General features: G+C 36.0%; 1 protein-coding gene across 2 annotated transcripts in view; it reads right to left on the reverse strand.

Moving 5' to 3' along the window:
- The window catches only part of GPATCH8 (G-patch domain containing 8), a 77,101-nt gene that overhangs the window by 70,325 nt on the left and 514 nt on the right, over positions 1 to 6,262 (reverse strand). The gene's annotated exons all lie outside the window — the stretch shown is intronic.

Consider the following 6,262-nt stretch of genomic DNA (forward strand, 5'->3'; position numbering starts at 1 on the left):
ATTACACTATTCATCTGATAATCATGTTGGTCTTAATAAACTAAGTATTATTGTTATTTTTGTTCTCTCTCCATTTATAACAAAAGCTCCTTGAAAAACACCATTTAATGAACTCCCCCATACATACTCACACATACTTCCCTGTACCACTACTATTAAAATAGTTTTAGCAATCTTTTCAAACATTATTTTATATTCTAGAAAATAATCTCGAGGTAAATATATCCTTGGTATCTCTTGTGCAGATGATACCCTAATACTTTTAAGCCATCTAAATTTTCAACCACTTTCATTCTTTCTATTAAGATATCTCACATGACTCATAGCAACAAGGGAAATTACTGATAGTAGAGCATATAATCCACAAGCATCAGCCTCAATTTCATCTCTAGTCAAGACCTAGAGTATGAAATTCATTTTTTGGTTTTTGATCAGTACTGCCTACAAAAAGGGTGAAAAATGAGGCTTCTGTTCCTCATCAACTCTGGAAAAATAATGTCACATGAGATATGAGTACTAGCTTTTCTAACAATCATTATTTAAAATGTCAGCCACAAACATGATCAATGAATTTTTTCTATTTCAACTTTTAAAACTTTTGTATTTCACTTCTATAAAGCACAGAGATAAATTGAAATTCTTTTAAATCAATGCAATTGCCAAAAGCAAGGGTGACAACAAATAATTGATACCTTGTGAGATGACATCAAATGTACTATTACAAAGATAGTTTCTGGTTGCTTGAGTGACACACAATGCAAGATTTATTTGACCTCAACATTGTCAATTAAAAAAAAAGAAGAAGAAGAAGAAAAAAAAGAATTAAAGCAAATTAACAGGAAACTTGTGTTTTGGCCCTAATTGTAATTTCTTCCTATCTATAGCACTTACTAAAACACTATGTGCTATTAACCTATGTACAATGCCAAAGCAATTTTAACTACCTTTTCTTCAATACATTCCTAAATTAGGTATAAAATACTAAATGTATTTGTTAAATCCCAAGGAAATTATTTTGTATAAGCAAGATAATACAGTATTTTGTCTTTCAGCCTGAGCATATTTAAATTTTTGTATTGACTAATGCAATATGCATTAAGCATATCTGATTAGACTTCCTTAATTAAATGGACAATTCACTTTTTATAAATGGGAAAAATCATTACAACATCTTCTGGTATTCACTGCAATAGCAAATCAATGACTTCTTTCAGTATTTGTGGTGGTCATTTGTAATTCCTTTGGTAATTACCATGAGTCAGCTTTCACTTAATACTAAATGGCAATGCTAATATGAAAAGAGAATTAATGCCAGACATACAAACAATCAAAAGTACCAAGTTGTTTCAGGGAAGGAATTTTAATAGAATTCAAGAACTGGATGTCTACCTCAAGCTGGAATCAATTTTCATTAATAAAATATTAGAAACTTATTAAATCACAAGAACAAAGATGAAACCTCTACATGGATTTCAAATCCATAATTCAAGAACTCATGAACTTCTGCTATTCCTTTTCAGAAAATGGTAATTTTGATCACCCCCAGAAAACTTTTTATTTCATTTTATCATGTACCCAAATGGAGAGAAATTATATGGAAATTTATCTCAGCCATGAAGCAGCAGAATCAGAATAGTTAATTATATATGTGTTGTTTTTATAAATGTAAGTCACAAATTTTAGTTCTGGTTATATAACTTCTAAAGAGATAAGAAAATGTGATTTAAAAAAAGTATCACTGCAGTACTCTAATGAGAATTGTGTGACAAATATAGAATACAAGTAAAGAATACAACATGACAGCTATTTTTTCTATGATGTTGATGGCATTAGAACAGCCCCTATAATAATCAGCCTAATAGTAAGTATATCTGTCTAGATCTGTTTCTTCCTGGTCTCTCACGCCTACCTTGAAAACAAGCAAGCATACCATCACACGAAGCCCTATAAGCACAGTTCTTGTCAACCCCATTCTCCCAACAGTACAACTTACATCTTTCTCTCTGATGTTATTCCTTGATATGTTCCATGTTTTTAAGTGCCTTCTATCTTAAATGTGCATATCCTTTACCCTTCAAATCATCACCAGGGAGCCTTTCCTTATGCTGACCTTATTTGGTCACTATTGATCCCCTGAGAATATAGTAACCAATAATTCTGAATTTGTTTATAATCATGCTGATTCATCATCAGTATTTTGAAATCTGTATGGCCTTTGTTCCAATTCTTTCCACCTACCATGCACGAGAAAGAGAATAGTTATGATTTTGCATCAGTTTTAGTATCTCAAGCAAAGCTAACATTGATTTTCATTGCTAGTGGCATCTCTCTCTTTCAGATGATGGGAGAGAGACCCAGAAAACAGAGATTAAAGCACTTGCCCATGTATCACCTCTAGCATGCCTCCATTAATCAGAGTGCCAACTCTATAGTACCACAAAGAAAATATTCTGATACTCTTTTGTGACCTAAGTATTGTTAAACTGTAAACACCCTCATTTAATGGTCTCAAATAATTATCTAAAGGTCACATCCTGATATCATATACGAAACACAAGGAGGAATCCTACAAACTTTTACATAAAAGTAATACATGACTTATTGCTATTTATCACCATGATTACTTATACAGAGTATATAAAGTTCTTGGGTAATTTTTATAGTTTAATTATGACCTTTAAGATAATAGGTATTTCTCTCATAACTTTACCACTCGCTATTATCATAGCTCCTTTTCAGTAGAAATCTAGTGCAGCCCGGCCAGTGTTGTGCAGTGGTTGAACATCGACCCATGAACCAGGAGGTCAGGTCACAGTTGGATTCCTGGTCAGGGCACATGCCCCAGTTATGGGCTGGATCCCCAGTAGAGGGTGGGCAGGAGGCAGCAGATCAATGCTTCTCTCATTATTGATGTTTCTAGGTATACAAATTGAAGAACAGTTCCTCACTAGTACTGAGCCGCATTACCATTAATAGCTGTGCAACCACTAAATGCTAAGCTGTGTGTTTAACACGTTACTGCTGTAAGTCACTGTACAAATAAAATTTTCTTTTTTTTAAAATATATTTTATTGATCTTTTACAGAGAGGAAGGGAGAGGGACAGAGAGCTAGAAACATTAATCAGCTGCCTCCTGCACACTCCCCACTGGGATGTGCCCGCAACCAAGGCACATGCCCCTGACCGGAATCGAACCTGGGACCCCTGAGTCCGCAGGCCGACGCACCATCCGCCGAGCCAAACAGGTCAGGGCCAAATAAAACTTTCTTTAGTGAACCTATTAGTCAAAGTGTTGAATACATCTATATTCTAAGTTTTAGTATGTATTTTCCATTAGTTTGCATTACATTTCAATCTGTGAATAAATATGCCTTAATTCGATAAATTTAGGCAGAAGGCATGTCTTATTCAGAAACAGGACAGATTCTTAAAGTAGTTAAAACTCTTACAGCATTAAAAAAAGTCAGCATAGATCATAAAGATTTCCAAAGATAAAATACCACTCAAAAAGGCTACACAAAAGAATGTCTAAACTAAAACAACAGTTAATACATTCTCTATAACAGTGCAACAGAAGTCCCCCTAGAAGTCCTTGGGAAATCAACAGATCTGAACAAACTAGAACAGAGTAAAATTAATTGAATCACCTCTCTAAGAGCTCATTTGTTCTTTGTGACCTATAAATTTATCCTCCACAGTTGATGACTCAATTAGTTATATAAAACATATAATTGGCAGTAGAGATAATGGTCCTGAGCACAAGTTCAAGAGTTAAAAAGCCAGAGTCTAAATCCACAGTCTGCCAAACCAGCTGTGTACCAGTACTTGGCCAAAGTATTTAAAACTCTGCCTCACCTGCCTCATTTGAAAATGTAATAGTAGCTATCTCATAGGGTTATTGTGAAGATTGAGATAATACATGTAGTCTGTAGAGTAGTCCCTGTTTATTATTATAAAGTTATCAAAGCCTTTTAAAACCACTATAATCTTATAAATCAATGTCACCCCATTAAATTTAATTTAGAAAACTTTTAATTGTATATCCCTAATAATAATTACTCTTTATATTCATAAGTACTTCAAGTGGCATACCACAGTTATGCTCCTCACTATACTTGACACACCTTTGAAACTTTAGGTGTTCACAAAATCTAATAGCGAACCCACCTCGGACTCCATACTAAGTTCAAAAGACAACTTGATGTTGCCTTCAAAATTTGCACTTGATGGTAAATTGGCAAAGAAAATGATAGCCATCTAGAACTTACCAGAGAAGATGCACAGAAAAATTTTCCATCACTGTAAGATCTGTTTAAAGCAACAGGATCTGTGTACTGTGTTTGGAAACCTACTCTGGATTTGTTTTCAAGTGTATTCAGTGGCTTCACCTTGTTTATCACTTAAAATCTTAAAAGGAGGCCACATTTAATTTTGAATAACCTGACCTTCAAAATGTTTGGTATACTATATTATATGCAGGAGTGTCCTATTACATTTTCTCTCCAATAACTTTAATCAAAGGACATCATTAATGAAAATCTATCCATATTTTTCCCTTTAGTAAAAAATACTACTTTATTTTTAAATGAATGTTTTGGGATGTTAGCACAATAACTTACAAAATTTTTAACATCTTGTAATTGTCTAAAAGGTTTCATTCTCAATGCCCTATTAACCCACCCATAATACTAGGATATCAGACTTTAAAAAAACAACAATCCCTGCCCAGTGTTACTCAGTGGTTAGAGTAACAGAGCTGGCCCCTGCAGCGAAGGGTCCCAGGTCTGATTACCAGTCAAGGGCACACACCTCAGTTAGATAACTGCCCGGGTCAGGGGACACACAGGAAGGGGGAGTGACATTCGATGTGTCTCTCACTCCTTCCCCCTTCATCCCTCCCTTCCACTCTCTAAAAAGCAATGGAATAACTATCCTTGGGCGAGGATTAAAAAAAAACAACCAACATTTCCCATGGCTGACTCAATACAGCACGAATTGGTTATTCCAATATACGAGAAAATCTACTTAAAATATATGTAGTGTCCTCAGCATCAAGAAAGAAAGTCAGTCAACTCACTTGAAAAGGTAGAGGCTTTCTCAATTTTTTTTCAGGTGACAGCATTCATACTAGGCTATCCAGTTTTCAAAATCTTTCAAGGCCCTGTAAATCCTGATTTTGTTTGTTTAAGTCTGCTGAAATTATGTGGCTGACAGCCATTTTCCCTCAAAGCTCAATTGTTCATTTTATCTATTTAAAATTGTATTAGGTCACCTTGAAATTTTCTCCTCTGAAAATCACTTTGGGGGTTTTCGGTATCGACATGTCCCTTTAAAAATTACTAATAAAGCCCACACATCTTGCAGCCTACTCCTGTGTCCTGGTGCTTGCTAAAGAACCACCTTTCCCGGGGACCGAAGGGCCCGCATTCCACATCCTCAGACAGCCTGAGCTCCTGTGCTGTGCTGCAGCGAGCGGTACAGCAGGCGCATGATCGCAGGCTTCCCTACCGCCCCAGGTCCCTCACTGCTGCAAAACTTCTTAAGCGTTCAATGCACTAAACTGTCCAGTGTTGGTTTAACCTGCTTGCTTACCCACCCAATCACCTCAGGGAATCCAAACCCTTCAAACTGCCTTCTGAAAACTATCCGGAATATTCCCTATATTACTTGGAGGAAGATTTGCAGCAGGAAAAGAACTTGAGTTGAGAGGTTCATCCCGACTCAAATTGCTGTTGCCAGGATATGCGGTAGTAATGCAGTGAGTGGTCTCTGAGACACTGAGGATGTATTTTATCCTAGAAATAGCCCATCTCTACTAAATCCCTTTTAACTGCCGAGATTTCTGTGGTGATGCTCACCAGGAAGAATAAACAGCCAAAAGATGAGTTATTCTAATCTGCCTTTATTTTATTTTTTTTTCTCAATAATGCCTGCCAGCACAAGGGCATTTTTCTATACGGTATTTGCAACTGAAAAGAAAAATCAAGCTTTGGGCACTAGTTATCACACGCTTGCAAAGTCCATTATCATTCTGCTTCTTATGAATCTCCTTTCGAGGTAAAATTTGGGGCGAAACTCACGTCCTATAACTGACTGTTTTTCAGGCCCAAATAACGGCCTAAGAATAATAACAAAACAGTTAGGCCCGGGAAATCTCAATTTTTGACTAAGAAGGCGTCTAACAACTAAAGCACCCTTTTGCGGGTGAGGAATCGGAAACACAATGAAAGTAATTTATTTATTAAAGAGAGGAGGACCCCCT

Source organism: Myotis davidii, unplaced genomic scaffold, assembly GCF_000327345.1.
Source record: "Myotis davidii unplaced genomic scaffold, ASM32734v1 scaffold109, whole genome shotgun sequence".
NCBI lineage: Eukaryota > Metazoa > Chordata > Mammalia > Chiroptera > Vespertilionidae > Myotis > Myotis davidii.